Genomic DNA, 22,538 nt, shown 5'->3' with positions numbered 1-22,538 from the left:
GTAGCAATGCCTAAATGACTAGAGCACAGGCCTGGGAGTCAGAAGGACCTGGGTCTCCAATCCCCACTCTGCTGCTTGCCTGCTGTATGACCTTGGGCAAGTCACTTCACTTCTCTGGGCCTCAATTACCTCATCTCTAAAATGGGGATCCAAGACTCTGAGCCTATGTGGAACAGGGACTGTGCCCAGCCTGAATAACTTCATCTACCCGAGTTCTTAGTGCAGTGGTCTGGCACAAAAGGAGCACTTAACAACACCAAAAAAAAGGGACATGTGCATATGAACCATATAGCAGAGTCAGCACAGTGCTATGGGCTGATAAAAAAAATCTGAAGACTGAGGTTATGTGACAGACTACACCACAAAAACCATACATTAAAGTCTTTAAGCAGCATTCAGAACTGAAGGCCATTACTGAATTCTGCTACCTGGGTGTACCCTGTCTTATGATGCCTTACTGCAGAGAGAGAAATCAAATCATAAGATCAGTTTGTCCTCAGAGGCTACAGGAAAATTGCGATCTCACAAGTGATTTAATTTATGTGGAAGAGATAAATATTAAAATTAAATTTCTTCTCTAGACCGACCATATTTTAGGCTTAAATGTCAAAATAACCAATTTCAGAATTCTAAATAGCACTTAGGGATGCTAAAGCTCAATAATTAGGTGTTGATTTTCAACACGTTTAAGAGATTGAAGCTGGAGTTTCCACTCAGGGCATTTGTGATGTGTAATAGGCAGGGAATTCTGTCTCGGTTTAAACAGGCACTGACGGAACAGCTCACTGGTCTGTGGCTTATTATAGTGAGCTTTGAGACACCTAGACTGCAAAGCCTCCCAGGCTTGGGCATATTCACTTTGCAGGCAGGGCCCACCATTTTGCTCAAAGAGAGGAGTACTTTAATATGTTCTGTCTAGTTGTCCTCATATAGTACTAAGGCATTTGCCTGAGCAATAATGATTCTAGATTTGTCATCCTAGAGAAAGGGTGTCATCTGCAAAAAGGCTTGGAAGATAATATTAAACTCTGCAGAAACTAGAATTTAATTTATTAGGAAAGGTTCTGCATAGCAAGAAGGTGTGTGTAAGATAAATTCCCAAGGAATCAAATAAAATTATTAAGAAATTGAATAATAACAATGGTATTTAAGTGCTTACTGTGCACCATGTACTATACTAAGCACTGGGTAGATACAAGGTAATTGGGGTGGACACAGTGCCCGTTCCACATGGAACTCAGTCTAAGGAGGAGGGAGAACAGGTATTAAATCCTGATTTTGAATATGATGAAACTGAGGCACAGAGAAGTTAAGTGACTTGATCAAGATCACTCAGCAGGTAAGTGATGGAGCTGGGTTTAGAACCCAGGTTCTCTGACTCCCAGACATTTTCCCTTTCTATGTTTAAAGACCTGAGTTCAAATTCCAACTTGTGTGCCATCATGTACCAGGAAGTAGCATGACCTAGGTAAAAGAGCATAGGCCTGGGAATTAGAGGATCTGGGTTCTAATCTTGGCTCTGCCACTTGTCTGTTGTGTGGCTTTGGACAAGTCACTTAACTTCTCTGTGCCTCAGTTCCTTCATCTGCAAAACAGGGATTCAGTACTTGTTCTCCCACCTTCTCAGATTGTGAGGCCCCATTGTGGGACCGACTATCTTGTATACATCCCAAGACTTAGTTCAGAGTTTGGGACATAGGTAAGTTGATTAATAAATTTATTACTATTATTACTGTTATCCCATATTTTCCCAACAGGAAAAGTTTGCTAATTTAAAGATTCATTAACCTCTGAATTCTACTTTCACAGCTGTCAATCATACCCTGAACCCACTCTACACACACATTTATCTCACTAGTGATATACTAAGTCTTCTGGTAGAACCTTGCTTTTCAGACATGTTTTTCTCTCCTCTCACTGTTGTTTGGTATGCCTCTCACCTCATCCCTTCAGAAGATCTGCATTAAAATGAGATCTGGAGGTTTTATTAACTTCTATTAAGATGTCTCCTTACCTGAAGTCATTAATGATAAAGACAGTAATGTAATGGTACCAGGGGATCTGTTGGGGAGTGTTTAAGTCCAACCTGGAGATTAAAGTTGGAATAGAAGGGCAAGGAAGCTTGGAGGACAACATTTAGCTAGCCAGAATAACCCAACAGGTCCTAAGTATCAAGGACTGTATAGGTAGAAGAAATATAGAGAATTCAAAGAATTATAAGGAAATTGAAATATTTAAAGCTTTCAGTAGCCAGCAGATTTGGTCATTTGGACAAGTGCTGTTGAGGGGAGGGGATAGAGCAAAGTGAGCGAGGTCGGAGTGAGGCTGGAGGGGAAGGGGAACTGTGGAAAAGGGAGGCTTGGTCTGTTCCTGCCCACAACAACTAACAGTCTAGAGGGGGAACAGACATTAATATATATAAATAAATTATGACTATAATCTATTAAGTACTGAAGGGGGGGTGAATTAAGGGGAGCTACATCCAAGTGCAAGGATGATGCAGAAGAAATAGGAGAAGAGAAAATGAGGGAAGCCGTCTTGGAGGAGATGTACCTTCAATAAGGCTTTAAGGCAGTGTGTGAATGAAAATTGTCATTTACATGAACATGCTTGTTTGTTGTAAGCACAATAGATATGCATTGACTGTAGGTAGGAGCATGAGTTTGCTTTGCTCAGGAAGAGGTGAAGAAGATGGAGGGGGGGGAGGTCAACCCTGGAAAAGTCTCCAGCTGGTTTTCTACATTACATGTGCCAACCATCTCTGGGGTAGTCACAATTTCAGCAGCCTGTAGTGGGCTTCTCTTCTCCTCCAGTAGGATTTTACAAGGACCCAAAGTAAATACTAACAATTCTGACAAGTCACTTACATCTCTGGCCATTAGTTTCACTCTTGATGACACATAATACCTATTAGACTGTGTCTGATCTGATTACCTTATATCTGTCGCAGTGCTTAGTATAATTTTTGGTACATAATAAGAGCTTAATAAATACCAAAGCTAATTTCTACCCCACTCCTCTCAGAATACAGGGAGGAAAAGCTTGCTATGGTAGATTGACAGTATTTTGACCCATTTAGAAAGATGTTTCTACAGAAAACGAAGGGGTTTACAGTGCAACTGATTTTCTGCTTTTGTCGTTAATTGCAAACTATTTACAGTGGACCACGTTGATGAAAAAATCAAGGATGAGGGGCTAATTAAGCCCATTATTAGCTACTTGCAGGTCTAATTAATTGCACAGACTGTTTTTTTACTGTAGTAATTAATTCTGGATGACTTCACAAATTGCTTTTAAAATAAGAGGTAAAATCTGAAAAAAAATCCTCAAGGTGTTTATTGGCCAGCCTGCTGGAGAAATTCAGAGAGACACTCTGGGAGCAGGGGGATTGTGTCAGGGGAAGGAAATGGGGTTGGGAGTTCAGAGAGTGCAATGGAAGCCTCTGGGAAATAAAAAGGATTAGAGAAGGGTTTTGTTTTGTGGATACTTCCCTCCTCTTCACCCTAGTTCTCTTCCCCCACACATCCATTTCATCCACCCACCTACACTCCCCTAGGGAATATGTTTGCATAAAGAAAAATTCATTCCTGCCTTATTGGTTATTTGATATGAAGCAGAATATTGGATTATCTTTATAATGAACTAAGCTTTGACAGTGTTTTAGTTACTTTCAGAATGCCAAACATGAATTCTCTGGAGAATTTTCTTTAGAACAATAATTTGTACTTCATTTTATTTTAATAAACACTGTATTAGGAAAGCAAATGTGATAATATTTTAATGAATGTTTTATGTATAATGTGTTTTATTCTTTGGATGCTCTCAGCTGGTTTCTGAGGTATATTACATTTCCTATTATTTTTAATTCATAACTTGCCTCTTTCATCGCTAAGTATTTTTGTTTGGGTCTGTCCTTGGCTTCTCATAATGATGCTTAAGAAGTTCTTATTTCTGAGGCTTTTCAAGTACCCTAGCCAAGATGATTTTCCATCCTTATCTAAAACAAGCAAGCGAGTTGTGGTTTTTCCATAAATTCTCCAAGTGAGTTATCCCTCTTATGTTGGTGAATCTGTCATGCTTGCAACCTTTATTCTCAATCTGGCAGAAGCCCATTTTAATTCATTAAGAGATGGGAAAAAAGTGGCATATTTTTTGCAGGTCCCAGAGGATGACATAGTATCCATCAGGCAAATGTAGGATTTCTCATTATTCTTCCTAAAAGAGAACTTCCTCTTGTGTAGCAGTTTACATTTAAGAATCCCAGAGAAGACCACAGTGCCATATGAATCATGAGAGCTGGGTTTTTCTTCTGGGCCCTTCACTGACTTCCTTAGTAGCCATAGAAAGTTACTTAACTTAGAGAAGCAGCATGGCCTAGTGGATACTGTGAGCTCACTGTGGTGAGGGAATATTATTTTTGCTGTATTGTTCTTTCCCAAGCACTTAGTACAGTGCTCTGCTCACAATAAGCACTTAATAAATATGATCAAATAAATGAATGGGAGTCAGGAGACCTGGGTTCTAATCCCGGCTCTGCCAATTGGTTGCTGTGTGACTTTGGACAAGTCACTTCTTTGCCTCAGTTTTTTCAACTATAAAATGGGGATTTAATTCTCCTTCTTCCTACTTAGACTATGAGCCCCATGTGGGACAGGGACTGTGTCCAACATGTTAAATTTGTATCTACCTCAGCACTTAGAACAGCGCTTGACACATAGTAAGTGCTTAACAAGTACTATGAAAATACCACAAAAAATCTATCTTGGTCTCAATTTCTCCATCAACAGGTATATTTAGGCTTCTCCTTACTTACTGCTCCTTCCTTACCTCTCATTCCTTCAAGGTTTCAAATAGAAGGGAACTATTTAAACCCAAAGTATTATTGTAATTCAGAAATCCTCCTAAAAGGAAAAAGAAAAAAATGAGTCAAAGAAAAATATTGGGAGATGACTATAATGCGGCATAAAGATTATGAGATAGAAAGCAAATTAGTCTAGGAGTCTGTAATTTCCAAATTGATATTCTGTCAGAACAAAGATATAAGATCTTTGCAAGGCATTCACCTTGGATACAGGAAAAAGGAATGAAAAGTATGAGCTGGAAGGAAAATAAGTGAAATAGTGAATTGTTTGTACAGTCAGTGTTATAATATATAATAAAAGGTAATGTATTATTTCTGCCATATTGAAATTTCTCCATTTTTTGGCATTTCAGAGAAAAAAAGGAGAGAAAGAATAGTTGTAATTGTGTTTATCATCATAGTAATAGTATTAATTTAGCACTTACCTAGTACAGTGCATTTTACTATGTTCTTGGAAAGTGAGGAAGGAAAAGAGAGAAGGAATCGTAATAGTAGTTCTGTGCTTAGTACAATGCCTGGCACATAGTAAGTGCTTTAAAAATACCAGAATTATTAATAATAATGGTATTAATTGAGCACCAGATGAATACAGTATACTCTACTAAGTGCTTGGAAAATGAAAGAGAAAGAGAAGAGTGTGGGGAGAGAATAAGAATGAGTCTATGTAATTGGCCCTCATTTTGTTTGATATGTGAAGTTCCTTTTCTCCCCCAAATACACAGTATTTTGATGTCATATACTTAACCTTTCATACAGTGAATACTAGGTTGCCATGGTGACAGTCTCCCTTACCAAGTAGAGAAAAAGAATCTCCCTTACAGAGTAGAGCAAAAAAGAATTAAAAAAAAAAAAACCCCTTCAGTTTCAGTCAGTGATTCTTTGGGGAGGATGTGAAGAAGGAAAGTTGACAGAAAATGGATAAAATCAACATCAGACAAATATCAGTCATTCCCTCCATGATTTGATCTGGATGACGCCCGAGGTAACTGATGAGCATGAGTTTATTCCATGACCTTACCCAATCTCTTTGGAATCATCGCTACACGAGAATCCAAAACTCCAACTCACCTGTATGAACACACCATGCTAAATCCTTGGGATTTGGACTAAGATTTTCAGGAAGAGACAGAACTCTCTAAATTGGGATTCCAATACCTTATACACAGAACTAGCACCATAGAAGCTGAGCAAATAGCTCATTCATTCAATCATTCAAGTGCATTTATTGAACGCTTACTGTGTGTAACTCCCCAACTTCCCATCTCTGGAGTCCTTTATTTCTCTCCCATCCATCATATCTGGTGAACAAATGAGTTACAACACGAAGTTTTTTAGATATCCTGTTGGTTGCAGCGTTAATTTGGAGAGGCTGAAAAAAACATTAGGCTGTCAATCTTTTGAGCTAAATTTCAAAGAACAGGGATCACTCAGGATTACTAATCCCATCTCTGGGATGACCCTGAAAGGGATCAGTGGGATAGTGAACGTGTGATTCCTGTTGAATGCAGCCCCAAGATAATATATGGGAGACTAACTCAGTCCATCTGCTCATTGGGTTTGGTGATGTTGGGAAGTATGAAGCTCGCTGGGAGATGGAAAGAGGAGTTTACCTTTTCTTACTTTTGCAGAACTGATCTGCTTTAAAAATCTAGATTAAAAATCCCACTCTGCTGGGCTTCAAGAGTGTTTACTCTAGGTCAGAATAGCAAGCCAGTATCAGGCATCTCTTATGACTAGGCCAGAATGCCGAGTTCTACAGGGTGCATGATAGATGGAATTTAGTATGTAAATTAATAACTGAAATGAGGTTCCTGAAGGGTTGAACACATATTGCCAGGATGAGGAAGTTCTAGTTAGAGAGTTAGGTTATCACAAATTTTGTGTGACAGTAACTCCAAATTAATTTACATTTTATTCTAGAGTAGTGAAAGGATCTTTCTTTACATACTTTGCAAATGAAAATTTCCATATGGGATATAAGAGCATGTCTTCTTGAGAGTCGGTTGTGAAAAGATCAGTTGATTACAAAACAAACCTTTATCTCCCCTCCCACCCCCTGCTTCCTAATTTCCCTACCCCATCAAAATTCAACTGACAAATACAGCTCCTTTTCCATAAGACTTTACAGCCGTGATTTCTAGTGGGCAACCACTGGAAGTTCTTGAGGAGTGCAGAGACATGGACTGAACCTCTTTCTAGAAAAATAATCCAGGCAGCAGCATGAAGTATGTACTGGAGTTGGGGAGAAACAGGAGGTGGGGAGGTCATCAAGAAAGCTGTCGCAGTAATAATAATAATAATAATGTTGCTATTTGTTAAGCGCTTACTATGTGCCGAGCACTGTTCTAAGTGCTGGGGTAGACACAGGGGAACCAGGTTGTTCCATGTGGGGCTCACAGTCTTAATCCCCATTTTACAGATGAGGGAACTGAGGCACTGAGAAGTTAAGTGACTTGCCCAAAGTCACACAGCTGACAAGTGGCCAAGCCAGGATTTGAACCCATGACCTCTGACTCCAAAACCTGTGCTCTTTCCACTGAGCCACGCTGCTTCTCAATAGTAGCATAGTACTACTATTGTACTACAGTAGCGTAGCGCAGTAGTCAAGATGGGGTATAATAAATGCCTGGATCAGTAGCAGTAGCAGTTTTGATGGAGAGAAAAGTGCAAATTTTAGCAATGCTGTGAAAGTAGAACCACAGGATTTGGTGACAGATTGAATATGTAGGTTAAATGAGAGAGGTTAAATGAACATAATGAAGATGGTTGTGGACTTGTATCACAGGGAGGATAGTGGTGTTGTCTACAGTGATGGAAAAGACAGTGGGAGGATAGGGTTTGGGTGGGAAGATGAGTTCTGTATTGGATACATTAAGTTTGAGGTATCAGTGGGACATTCAAGTAGTAATGTCCTGAAGGCAGGAGGAAATGCGAGACTTAAGAGAGAGAGAGATCAGGGCTGGAGAAGTAAAACCACCTCCCTTTGCATTCAGGAACAAAGGAAATGGATGTGACTAATGAAGTCAGATGAGGACTCTTTTTTGTTTGTTTTTTATCTTCCCTGAATTATCTAGCTGAACTACCAATTTTAGTTCTCCAAGGGAAATTTGTATACTTGATCTAAAGACTGTCATCCCATGATCCAGTATTTAAGGGCTAAAAGAAGACCATGAAACCATGGTGTAGTGGATAGAGCATGGGCCTGGGAGTCAGAAAGTCATGGTTCTAATGCCAGCTCTGCCACTTGTCTGCTGAGTGACCTTGGACAAGTCACTTAAATTGTTTTTGCCTCAGTTACATCATCTGTAAAATGGGGATTGAGACTGTGAGCCCATGTGGGACAGGGACTGTGTCCAGCCCAATTAGCTTGTTGCCACCCCAGTGCTTAGTAAAGTCCCTGGCACATAATAAGTGCTAAGAAAAGTGGTTATTATTATTATAAGTAAGGATGCACAATGGAATCTGGCTTTAGAAATGGGGACTTCAGTGGGCTCAGGAAATTCACATCTTTGCTTTCACAAATAACCTAGAAGACCTTTCCTTTATATTCACTGGGCAGTACTTAGGCTTCATCACGTCTTCTCATGGGTTTGATGTGCGGATAGAACAGATGCGAGTCTTTTGGAAAAAGTAAAATTGCTATATAACTATATAAATACAAGGTGCCATTATTCATCCATTCAATCAATCGTATTGAGTACTTACTGTGCGTAGAGCATTGTACTAAGGACTTGGAAAATACAATTCGGCAACAGATAGAGACAATCCCTACCCAACAATGGGCTCACAGTCTAGAAGGGGGAGACAGACAACAAAACAAAACTAGTAGATAGACATCAATAGCATCAAAATAAATATTATAGATATATGCACAATTGTAGATACACCCACATTATGATTATCATCACTGTTATAATTAATAATGATCATTTCCACCACCTTCATCATTCTTTACAAAAGAAAGAATTTCGGATCATGTTAGAGCCACAAACTTTTCTGGCTATGGGGAGAAGCAACAAGCAGGGTAACATTTCCTGTCTGCCCCAGGACAGAGGGAGGAATTCTTTAAATGCACAAGGAGATAAGTTGATGTAAGTATCATGGGCCAGTCAGATGACAGTTGGCCAGCTCGGCTTCAATTATTTTGAAGTTTTCAGTTTGGATCAGTCGGAAACTGCAATTTCAGGCTGGCAGAAATGGCTTGAGAGGGCACTGTTGCTCATGTCTATATTTCAAAACAGTTGATACGCTAAAGGCCTTGGAAGCAGTGTATGAAGGTTGATGAACACGCCTCCCCACCATATACATGTCTGTTTGAGAGAACACTATACAGCCTGCAACTCCAACTCCACTGTGGACAGCTTGAGTTACTCCCAGGAAATGATGGAAGAGGGTAATGAAAGGTTTAGTGTGTTCTGTATCCATAATGTATCACAGACAGTTGCAGAGGTGTCGCAAAGGCAGATGTAGGATGAGAAAATGAGACTAAATCACCCCCTAACAATATAGTCCTAATTATTGCCTCATCCACCAGCAGTGGACCTCTCCCAAAGTGCTTCTGCTGAATGGAAAATAGCAATGGAAACAGAATGTTTCTTGGAGTGAAAATTAGTTCTCAACTGTTCTTTTCTCTGCTGGCTTTTCTGTTCCCTGCACCTTTCTCCACTTCCTCTTCCCCTCTTATTTCTGTTCAAGAAACAACCTATCCGTTCCCCAGAGTAGTATAGACTGGTTTCCATATAAATTCCTTTTCCTTCTGTATTACTGCTCAGAAAAAAGCCCAGTCCAAATTATTTTGAATTCTGACAGAATGGATTTTGAAATAGTGAGGGTTTTTTGGAGATGGTGTGTGGTTTGTCCTCCGAAAATAGGAATTTCGCACAGAGTGCCATTGGGGAATTAGAGAATGAACTCTGGCAACGCACATCTATCTGGAGAGAACATGATCAGATATTGGAAGAAACAGTTGGGGCCTGCATGCAGCTTCAGTCAGAGTCTAGCATAAGGTGAATTTTACCTCTGACCAGTATTTTGATTCTTTTGACCACTGTTGCCTGGGGAACAAGCAATTGCACTCATTCATCTTCATTCAGCAGCAAACATGGGAAAGGGAATGTGGCTTTTTCCTCTTTGTCCAATTTAAATTTCCTTCCATGGTATTTATCCTGTAGGGCAAAAAGCCATATTCTGTTCTCCAAACTTCCCACCCTGACTTCATTATCCCATAGGGAAGACAGAATATGGTTCCTTCCCTCAGATTAGTAATCATCAGCCATGGTGTTGAATGCAAACATCTCCCTGGAGAAGCTGCTCCACTCAAGAGTCTTATCTAGGGAAATTGGATGGATATCATGAAGTACAGGATGGGAAAGTCTCAAATGGACCCCTGAAAGTGGAGCAGTAAAATCAAGTGGTGACTTCTGTGAAAGGAAAGTGATTTTCTATCCTCTGAAATAATTCAAAGGGTGGACAAATACTCTGTGGGGAAGACTGTCAGCTCCATCTTGTGCCCTTTCCCTGGGATTCATATCCATTCCTCTTCACTGTCTAAAGAAACCTATTTTCTTTCTTGGGTGATTCAGGTCCCCAGTTTAGTGCACTGTCTGATAAAGCTTAATTATTTCATCGTTTCAAGCACAGTTTGAAAATGGTGATGGTAATATTAGTAAAAGCAGTATTTTTTTTTTAGCAGCAGAGTTAGTATTTATTGAGTGTCCACTTTGGGTGAGCACTATACTTGGGAAGTGCTTGTGGAGTACAAAGAAGTGATAGATTCGCTGCCCCAAGGGGTTTATACTCTAATGGGGGAAACTGACATTAAAATATTTACTAATAAACTATTCAAGATAACAATGTGCAATTGAATAAGTGTATTAACATACTTGCTAAGAATAGATTAAGTGCAAGAGGTAGCTGATTGAGTTTATATGATGAAGGGTGCTGGGAATTAACTGGGAAAGGCTTGTTGGAGGAGGTGGGGTTTTAGGAAGGCTTTGGCTTTAGGTAGAACTGTCATCTGCCAGATTTGGAGAGGGAGGTAGTTCCAAGTCAGAGAGGCAGTGTCAATTAGAGGATGGAGTCAGGGGAGTCAGAGAAGGTTAGCTTGAAAACAACAAAGAGAGCTATTTGGGGTATAGAGGCTCAAGAGAGTGGGTAGGTAATGTGATATGAGTTGGTGGAGAGCCATGAAGCCAACTGTGATGTGGAGGGACACGGACCGTGGAGGCTTTTGAGGAAAAGAGAGAGGTGAACAAAAGGTGCAGCCCAACACCTGAAATCACATAACATTACCGTAACACTTGAATTTACATTGAAAATAAATGCCAAATGTTCTTTCAATAGTTAACCCAGAGAACGTGCCTGGGTTCTGACATAGTTCTCAGAAACAATACCCTGACAATTTATTACTTGGAATGATTCAACTAGTAAATGATGCTGAATTGTTTTGCCAGGAATGACAGGGAATCAGAGTGAAGGGAGAGGCTTCCTAGCCATGTCTCACTCTTTTCAAAGATCACAAGTGATTCCTGGCTGTGGATCATCCCTGACTTTTAGCATCAGGAGACTAACACTCCTTGTTCCTGATCCTACAGTTTTTAGTCCAGTTAAATGCCCACAGAGGCGATATAGAGGTTGAATGGGTGATGAATTAACTCCCCATTCTAATAGGCTCATACCTGCAATGTTATTCCAAATACATCAGAGTCAAGGGATCCAGGGTCTTTGGAGTTGTTTTGAAAGTAACATGATAAAATGGTTTTCTGGAGCTGAATGATAGCTCTTATAAATTATATATTATAACCAAGGAAACAACACAGGGCGATAAGGGAGTTGATTATGATTCTATTTGAGAACTGCCTGTGCTGTAAGACAAATAGGATGGATGGATGCAAGTGCTTTGGGACTTATTCCATGCCAAGTGTTACAGACACCTGTAAAGAGTTTTGACGTTGATGGGGTCCAATTCTTGATCACCTTCCCCCTCGCCCCACCTTGCCCAGAAGTGGGGTTCTGCTGCTCTGAGCAAATATTCAACCATGTGGCCTGGTTCAGAAGATTGGCATTGGCTTTCTCAGTGACAGTCTGACACTTTTCAGTGATTCACCAACATCACAGGGCTTTGCAGTCATTCATGTATCTCACCTGGTACTATTTCCCTTCTGTAATTGTGCAAGTGGTACCTCACACTGTGGAGTGAAATTGATTTGAGGCCACACTGCAGGTTGTTGCAAGGGAAGGAAGGGGTATTTTTCATTAACCATCAAATGCATTTCATTTCCAAATGGAGATATATTATCCTTACTTTGTGCCCATGAGATCAGTAGAAGATCTTGCTAGCCCAGAAGAGAACTCTGCTTTTCAGGACACATTTTCTCACGCCTAATATGGCCAGCCCTGAAGCACTATTTTATTTGTCTTTTTCAAAATATCTGAAAAGCTGTCAGAAAATATTGAGAGCACATTTCATTCTGCAGGCTTTAATCCATTTTACTTTGGAAGTTCACACTAAAATCCACAATTGGAGGGAACACTATTTTTGAGCTTTTTATAACTATATTATCATTTCACATCTGAAAGATGATAAAATGTAATATCAAGGCTGTGAAAGACAAAGGATTCTTTGTCTAAATAGCCTTGCTGTTTCTTTTGTGCAAAAGCATTCATTTCTGGATATTTTTCAGCATTTGGAGAGGAGGATGGGATTCTTTAAGTGTGCTGGTGCTCTTTTCTCTAGAAGCTCTATCCAGAGCATGGATTATTCAGGGAACTCAGGATACAATTCTCAGCCAACCTCTCCCTCTTTTATTTCCCAAGGATCAGATTACCATGCTCATGGCAAAATCCAGAGACTTGCTCTAAGGGGATAAACCCCACCAAGAGGATAGTTACTGAGGATGGTCTTTTCCAGGGGAGAAACCCAAACCCATAGAAGTAAATAATAAATAAATAAAATAGCAAACAAATAATCCATAGAAAGATCCAGAAAAGAAAAATCACTTTTGATTTGAAAAGACAATCTCTGTTTGGTTGAGTTTGAACCCTACATCGAACAAATTTACCAGTAGATTGTTCAATGATCCACTAGTAGGGTGAGTTTTCTCTGTAGGAGAAAGAAGAATATTCAGTTGGAAGGAGCAGGATCACATTCACGCCTAGAGACGATATCCATCACAGGAGACCTACATAAGAGTTGATTACAAAAGAAAATGACCCTTAAGGCACTGTGGTTCCAGCTTTGTTTTAAGGCCAACAAACAGACGTTTGTTAGGAAGAATTTGGGGTGGCCATTCCATCTGGCCCAAATAAACGCCCCTTTGGGCTGGCAGAGGCCAAGTTACAGGTCTATAGTGTATAGTGCAGGCTTCTGAAACTGCAAAATGGACAGCTTTTTTTTTTTCTGGGACAGTATTAATTCTGAATTAGTGTCCCCTGCCTATATGATGCCACTGATCTGGATGTACTCTGGGGACTTCCCTAAGTCCATCCAGACTGTCAGTGGAGCAAGAGGAGAAGGCCAGGACATGGGAAAAGTTTGAAATGCTCTCTTCAATCAGGACCACACAGACTCTTTGTTGGGGTGTGGAAGACCCTCCGCTCCCTGAACAGGGGGCAGAGTCATTAGGTCTAGGAGAGGCAAACAAGGAGGACCAAATCAGTCCCCCGAATCAAAGACTTGATCAACTCAATTTTAGGGGAAGGAGAATCAGTAGGTAGTTTCACCCTGTTAAACTCTCCCCTGACCTATCAAGCCAAGAGGGTCAGCCCACAATTTAAGTGTGACCTCACCTCAGGTGCAGTCTCAGGGTCAGGATCATGTGGGGGTAGGGGAATAGGCCAGGAATTAAATATGTCCTCAGTGAAGAATTGAGTGTTCGCTAATCCCCCAGGGGGTATGCTTGAGAGGCCGTCATGAGTATCTGGCATGCTCACCTCACTGTACTCTGCTCTCCGACTCTCGCCCAAGTCCTGCCTCTGGCCCCTGGAATGCTCTCCACTTCATATTCGACAGATGATAGCACCGTCCCCACCTTCAAAGCCTTACTGAAGACACTGGCATAATGGATCGAGGCATGGGCCTTGGAGTCAGCAAGAGTCATCAGTACTCTAATCCAGCCTCTGCACTTGTCATCCACAACCCCACAACATTTACTCTGGGTCTCAAGTTACCTCATCCTGGAAAATGGGGATTAGACTATGAGCCCCCAAGTGGGACAGGGACTTTGTCCAACCCGATCTGCTGTATCACTCCAGCGCTTTAAGTTCAGTGCCTGGCACTATAGTTAAGGGAAGCAGCGTGGCTCAGTGGAAAAGGCCCGGGCTTGGGAGTCAGAGGTCATGAGTTGAGATTCCGGCTCTGCCACTTGTCAGCTGTGTTGATTGTGGGCAAGTCACTTCACTTCTCTGGGCTTCAGTTACCTCATCTGTAAAATGGGGTTGAAGACTGTGAGCCTCATGTGGGACAACCTGAATAACCTGTATCTACCCCAGCGCTAGTTAGAACAGTGCTCTGCAATAGTAAGCGCTTAACAAATACCAACTTATTATTATTATTACATTCTTCCAAGAGGTTTTTCCCAATTAGGCCTCATTCCTCTCTAGACTGTGAGCTCAGTGTGGGCAGAGAACATTCACTGTTTATATTGTCTTGTACTTTCCAAAGCACTTAGCACAATGCTCTGCACACAGTAAGCATTTAATACAATTGAATGAATTTCCTCTTCTCCATTCCCTTTAGCATTGCCCTGCACTTGGATTTGCTCCCTTTTTCACCCCTCCCTCTATTCCACAGCACTAATGTACATACCCGTAATTTATTTCTTTAATGTCTGTCTCCCCTCTATACTGTAAGCTCACTGTGGGCAGGGAATGAGTTTACCAACTCTGTTGTACTCTACCAAGTGCTGAGTACAGTGCTCTGCACACAGGGAGTGCTCAGTAAATATGACTGACTGATTGTAGCAATCGGAGTGAAGAAAATGTTTTATGGAAAATTCAGTTGAGAATAATTCAAGTTCTCACTGTAGACATATCCTAAGAGTATAGACATTTTCAAGGTGCTTGGTTTTTCTGCCACTAGCTGCTCCAGAACTGTGGTTTCCTACTTTACTGGGGTGGTATTTTGGCAAGTTTGTAGATGATGTGGAGCACACATGGCTTAAAATACAATTGAAATAAAAGAACACAGAATATTCTGCAATCCATCACTTGCATTCTTTGGTGAAGAGGTGAACAACAGGAGTGACCTGATAAAATTCTGAATGAAGTTTTTTAATGGCATCATTTATTCTGTGGCCTGGCAGAACACCATTCAGAGTGGAGAACTCCTACTTCTGCAGTCTTTCACAGTGTTTGTGCTTTGTGGGTTGTAAAGTGAATTTCAATGCAATCTCTCCTCCAAATGCCACCAGATGTAAGGACAGTATGTTGAATTTTTATAGGACTTATTCTTCTCATTACTTGGCTAAGAGTTATCCTCTTTTTGCTAGATGGTCAAGCTGCTTGTACCAGGATAAAGTAAAAGACAGACACAAAATAGTATGTTATCCTACTCAAATAGTGTGTGTAGGTCAGTGCAAATGCCATAATAAACCTCATGTCATTAATATTCTGCAGTCTTACAGGTTTTAAACTGCAAGGTAATTTGGTTCCCCAAGGTTAGTAAGTAGTTCAACATGGCTCAGTGGAAAGAGCCTGGGCTTGGGAGTCAGAGGTCATGGGTGCTAATCCCGCCTCTGCCACTTGTCAGTTGCGTGACTTTGGGCAAGTTACTTAACTTCTCTGTGCCTCAGTTACCTAATCTGTAAAATGGGGATTAAAACTGTGAGGCCCACATGGGACAACCTGATTACCTTGTATCCCCCCAGTGCTTAGAACAGTGCTTGGCACATAGTAAGTGCTTAACAAATACCACCATTATTATTATTATTAGTTGTTTGCAACTCCTGTATATTTAAAAATAATAAAAAGCATCATCATCATCAGTGGTATTTATTGAGCACCTATTATGTGCAGAGTACTGTACTTAGAACTTGGGAGAGTACAAGTACAATACAACAGAGTTGGCAGACATGTTCCCTGCCCACATTAATATAAATAAATAATTTATAATATATCATTTAAACATATGTACATAAGAGCTGTGGGGTTGAGGGTGGGATGAATATCAAATCCCCAAAGGTCACAGATATAAGTGCATAGACGAAGAAGGGAGAGGGAGTCAGGGAAAAGAGGGATTAATTGGGGAAGACCTCTTGGAGGAGATGTGACTTTAATAATGCTTTGAAGGTGGGGAGAGTGGTGGTCTGGTGTATACTGAGGGGGTGGGGATTCCAGGCTAGAGGGAGGGTGTGGGAAAGGTCTGGGTGGGGAGTTAGATGAGATTAGGGCATAGTGAGTAAACTGGCACTAGAGGAGTGAAATGTGTGGGCTGGGCTTTAGTAGGAGATCAGTGAGGCAAGGTAGGAGGAAGTGAGCTAATTGAGTGTTTTAAAACCAATGAAAAGGAGTTTTTGTTTGATGAGGACATGGAGGTTTGGACAATTGGAGGTTCCTGAGGAGTGAAGAGATATCAACTGAACTTTTTTTAGAAAAATTATCCAGACAGCAGAATGAAGTATGGACTGGAGTGGGGAGAGACAAGAGGCAGTTGCACTAGTCAAGGTGGGAATAGTAATAGTAATAATAATGATAATACATTTATAAAGCACTTTCTATATGCCAAACACTGCAGGGGAGCTGAGGATAGAAGATAATCAGATCAGATCCAGTTCCTGACTATACTTCAAAGGAGGAAGGAGAACAGGAGTTTAATCCCCATTTTACAAATGAGAAAACAGAGGTACTAACTTCTATTGGTTGATTTGCCTAAGGTTATATAACAGGCAAGTGGCAGGGCTGGGACTAGAACCCAGCTCTCCTGATTCCCAGTCTTGTCCTTTTCTATTAGGCCATGTTGATTTTCTATGGCTCCTCTCTCTTTTTCCATGAATTCCAGGATGCTGGATATTGTCTCTCTTTTACATCTTTTTTCTATTCCTCATGCCCTTCCGAGTTGAATAATGCAATAGAAATTTTGTCTCATGCACCCAGGTCAAAGAAGAAGGGACCATATGGTGAACATCCACTGTTTGAAATATCCGAAAATATAAGCCCTGTGATAGGGTTGTGTGGTCTGGGTTACCAAGAGTTATTCCATTCTAGATCAGAATTCCTTCATATTACAGAGTGGGAGAGAACAAATTAGCAAGCCTGGAGTCAAATGTGGGATGATAGTGATATGCCCTGAATGCAGTAGGCTGATTTCCATCCTTTCCAGAAATGAAATGCCAATAAATGGAATCAGCAGGCTGTCACAGCTGTCTGCTTGGTTTGGTTTCACGCTAACATGCAGCCTCAAGCTTGCTTAAACCCCCTAGGGCTCTCTCTTGGCTGACTGCTGCACACCAAATGCAGTGGTGTACAGTGAAGCTGCATAAAACAAGGAGCAAGGCCTTCCCACTGAAACAGGGCATAGTCATTTAAAGGTGTGAGTTAAACCTTCAGGCAGTGAAGGAGGTTGTAGTAACAGAGGCAGAGGCACTGGATGGTTAATAAGTCTCCAAAGCATCTAAGCAAGGGGAAGCTAAGGGTCTCAAAGTGCTTCTTCCAACTCTATTTCCATGTCCATTTTTAGAGCCCCCTGTGTTAAGACAGTGGCCCGTGCCTTTGACTCTGGCTTGGCCTGCAGGCCATAAAGCATTTTATGGGAAATAGAGAAACAGAATCAGGGTTGTTGAGCTGAGGCAGGGAGAACAAGAGCCAGAGGCTTCCAAAGCCATGACCTTGGGGTATTTATAAAAATTCACATTGGTTCCTTTCATTTAAAGCACTGAAATATTTTAGATTGGAGTGGGTGAGAGTGAATTAGTTTTAACAGTACAGTAACTGAACTGACTATTAATCTTCAGGTTGAGAAATTTGTTTGACAGATTAGAGAGATTGAAACTTTTTCCCTAGGCAACTGAACAGTATGATTATCTATTACAGAAGCCATGTGTATTTATTTATAAGACCTTATGATGATAAAGACTGAAAGGAATTTGGTTTGGCTTAACAGTTTAGGCTCCAGTTGAAAGAGGCCTTTAATAAATACGAATATTTGCACAGATGTCTATTTAGAGAAGATGACAATTATGGTGCTATTCTCCTATGGGTGTGTGCATGTGTGGCAGAAATGGCCAGTGCAGTTCCCACAATGCAATCAATCGATACTATTTTTTGAGTGCTTACTGTCTGCAGGGCACTGTACTAAATGCTTGGGAGAATATGATATAATAGAGCTGATAGACATGTTCCCTGCCTACCTTAGACACACAAAAGTACTTTCCTTCCTTTAAGCGTTATGTCTGTTGTATGTGGTGTTTGGCACTATTTCTTTAAATCACCCTAAATGTGGAATTCCAAAATTTAAGATGATTATAATTGTCACTAAAGTAAAAATAAGCTCAGGTTTAGAGAAAGAGACCCTTAAGAAGTATGAATTAGACTTCAAAATGTTTTTTCCTCTTTTAGAAAAAGGCCAATTCATTTTTTAAAAATGGTGCCTTAGGAAATGTGTTAGGCCATAACCAGGTGGGTCTCATTGAAAAGTGAGTGGTAAAGTGAGGAGAGATTGGAACAGATCATCCAGCAGGGCTGGTTTTTCAATAGGACTGCTCAGAAATTGTTTTAGGAACTCCTGTACTGGGGAAGACCCTGTGGTATAGAGCTAAAACAATGCTCTTTTCTCCCCCTAAATCATTCACTCTGATATTTCTTAATGGTAAAATGTTTTGGGCTCTGTTTTTACTCATATTACACAGGTGAATGAAGAAAACTTCTAGTCTCTGGCTTCTGTCTGGGCAGAAATAGTTTTTTTTGAATCTGTGGTTGTGTTCTCTTCTATGCCCCCGATTGGCCCCGGAGACCATGTGATTGTATGATTGTTTATATGCTCTGAATTTTCAATTCCCCTCCCAAATGCACATTTTAGGAAAGGAAAAAGGAAATGCAGCACTACTGGAAATAGATTTGCTTTTTTCTTCTGCATTCACAACAGAACTATGTCATTGCAGTCTCTAACCAACTAGCGAAAATAGCAGGTCTGTGCCCACTTGCCCATGGCCCTGGCTCCCTGCCTCTGCCCAACCCCTGCTTCCTGCCTTCTCCTGGTTATGGCCTTACCATCATGGCAGCTTGGACCTTGATAGTGTCTGGTCCCTGCCAGGCTGGAACTATTCCCAGTCTCACTCAGTAGTGACTCCCCACACATTTAAAAGGGACAGCTACACCACTTGTGTGAAAGGCCCAGGAAGCTTTCGATTTGGCCTTTGCTAACTCTGCTCTAGACTAGTCCGGCTGTTAACCCGCAACAGCCTTTTTCCCCAAACACATAAATTGGTGGATGGAGGGAGAAGATGGGAGAGACTGTAGACCATAAGCCCCTCTAGACTGTAAGGTTACTGTGTGCAGGGAATGTCACTGTTTATTGTTGTATTCCCATATACTTAGTACAGTGCTCTGCACACAGTAGGTGCTCAGTAAATACAATTGAATGAATGAGAGGGAAAGCAGAGAGGCTGTAGAAGCCCTAGAGTAAAATTCACAGCTGGGTAAATTCCTACCCTCCGTGCCAATCCAACACTCTCAGGTAAAGCATTCTCAGGCATCAAGCCACCAACCCTGCTCCAGAGCTAGCCTGGCCTGGCATGGCCTACATGTCCTGAGTTGAAGATATTTGCCCTTCACACATTCTGATCTAAAGAGGAATTTCCCATTGAAAAATTATTTAGCCAAAGGTCCTAGGCAGCAGTAACAGTTGGGACCATGTAGGGTTAGAAAATGCAAATGAAAGGAGGGCTTTTTTCCTTTTTTTAAGAGCTGTCCTATTTCTACCACCACAAAACAGCTATTTGGAATTATCTCTGCTCCATGTCTCCCTCTTCACTCCCATACCCTCCATCCCAGGTGCAGTGTCCCCCAGCTCCAGTTTCCAGAATCAGTTTTATAAAGTAATCTTCCCCCAGGAGGCTCTTACTTGCAAGGTGGCAGAGCTAGGACCTTTTAGGATAGAAAAAAAACATTTAAAGCAATTAAAATATAACAAGTCATTCCAAGGTCAATAACCTTGAAAAATCAAACTGTTGTCTCATTTACCTTTTGTTTTAGGAATTTTCCCTGTACCGTGCCTTTAAGTCAAGGCCCATTTCAATCTATTTGAGTTCATTTGCTTTAAGCTTGGGAGGAAATGCAGTGACTAAGGACTGAGGAAAATTGTGAAGACTAATATGTTTAAATTAAGTAGTTTAGACTTTATAGAAGACATTTTTGTTTGAGCAGTTTAATAGGTCAGTTTGGTTATAGGAAGCTCTTCCTGCAAAATACTGATTTCCTATCAAAGAAGTTTTTTAAAGATAAGCAGGTAACATCAGTTCCCCAAGAATGGTCTCTGAGCAGATTTTCTATATCCTGATTTAGACCTGACATATGGGAAAAGAAGAAACTGAAAGCTTGTGCTACCAAAGCTGAGTCTGCTTGGATTTAGAGTTTTGAATTGGTTAAGAGTTTTTGGTTTAGAGGTTCAACCTATTTACTGTACCTCAATTTAGTCTATCTTGCCACTGACTTCTTGCCCAAGTCCTGCCTCTGGACAACCCGCAGTCACACGCTCTGACATACAATCACTCTCCCCATCTTCAAAGTCTTATTAAAAGCACATCTCCTCCAAAAGTCTTTCCTAACTAAGCTTTCATTTATTTTTCTCCCACTCCCTTTTGTGTCACCCTTGTACTTGGCTCTGCACCCTTTATTCATCCCTCCCTTAGCCCAACAGCATTTATGCACATACCTGTAATTTATTTATATTAATGTCTGTCTTCCCCTCTAGATTGTAAGCTCACTGTGGGCCGGGAATGTGTATATCAACTCTATTATACAGAACTTTCCTAATCAATTAGTACAGTGTTCTGTACTCAGTGAGTGCTCAATAAATATAATTGATTTGATTAGAGTCTTTGGCTGGTTTTAGAGGGAACCTACCTTTGGCAGTTTGGGGGTGGAGACTAAAGGTACTTCTCTAGGAAAATGAATGAAATCAGAGTTGATTCATTAGTTTTACACAGAACAGCTGTGCCCTTTCCTTTTCTCTACAGGCTACACAGAGGAGAGGATAGTCCATAGGGAAAGTGAATGACGGATACTTTCCCAATTCTGAGAGTAATGACGATCATAAATGCTATCTGTATTTCCATCTAGTGGCTTGAAAGGCCAACTGCAAATAAATTGTCTGGGCAATGTAGATGCCGTAACAAACTTGACACATGTGACCAAATGGCTTAGATTTGTCCAGCTTCCAGCCAGTTTACAGAATTTCCCCCATGAGTCTTTTGGAAAGCCAAATTAAAGCAATTTAAACAAAATTCTTTCCCATATGTTTTGAGGAACATTTAAATCGACACATCTTTGGATAAACAGCAGCTGAGCTGTATTGTATATTACAGTATAATTTGTTGCTTATGATGAAATCTATCATGTGGACATGGTCACATTATTGACCAATTCTGGCTAATTTATCAGGTCTTGAGGGAGGAATCTATTTCCTACACATATTGCATAGATGCATTCACACCCATAGGTTTATTTCTTTCAGGATCAAAAATTATGCTAGTGAGGGAGATCTTTTTTTACTAGCATATGAATGAATGTGGCTGCTAAGACCCGGGTGTGATTGAGCCCAAGTTCAAAGTGGCTCCAAAATCCTTCCTGAGAAATCTGAGTATCAATGCCAGACTGTGAGCTCATTGTGGGCAGGAATGTGTCTGTTTATTCTTGTATTGTACTCTCCCAAGTGCTTAGAACAGTGCTTTGCCTACATTAAGCACTCAGTAAATACAATGGAATGAATGAATGCTTGAGTATAGGAATCAGTCATATTTACTGAGAGCTTACTGTGTGCAGAACACGGTACTAAGTGCTTGGGAGAGTATAATATAGCAGAATTGGTAGATGTGTTCCCTGCCCACAGTGAGCTTACAACAAAAAGGATATGGGCATTAATATAAATGAAATATTTAATATAAATAAATATGGATATGTACATAAGTGCTGAGGGGCTGAGGGAGAGGTGAATAAAGGATGCAAAATTCAAGTGCAAGAGTGACCTAGGAGGAAGTAGGAGAAGAGGAAGGGAAAGGGCTGCTTAAAGGATAGAAGTTCTTTTATTTCTGTCCTTTCTTGTGCTCCCTCTCACTAATTTGGCTTTTTGCTTTCAGGTACAAAAGATATAGATGGCAGCAAAGGGATCAGACCAGCCTTGAGAGGAGCATGAAAGACAACTGAGATGGTGCAGCATAAGAAGGTGAGTAGCCATTCTCCAATTTTTCCCTTTATTCCTCTTTTCCCCTATTTCTCTTCTGCCCCACCTACTCTAGACCTTGTTCCCTTCCATGTAAAGTGACCAGAATTCTGGTCTCCTTCACCTCACTCCTGACCTAGTTATAGGGGGCCTGGCCAGGGCTCCAAGGTCATGCTGACTACTCCTCTTGTCTCATGAAGTCTGGCAGGCTCCTTGTGAATAGTAGCCGGGACTTATCCTCATCTCCACTGGGCTGGGTATTTATTTCCCTCAGGTTGGTGAAAACTCTGGAGCTTGCTCCCGTCT

Source organism: Ornithorhynchus anatinus, chromosome 8, assembly GCF_004115215.2.
Source record: "Ornithorhynchus anatinus isolate Pmale09 chromosome 8, mOrnAna1.pri.v4, whole genome shotgun sequence".
NCBI classification, from domain to species: Eukaryota; Metazoa; Chordata; class Mammalia; order Monotremata; family Ornithorhynchidae; genus Ornithorhynchus; species Ornithorhynchus anatinus.
Note: the sequence above shows the minus strand (reverse complement) of the source record.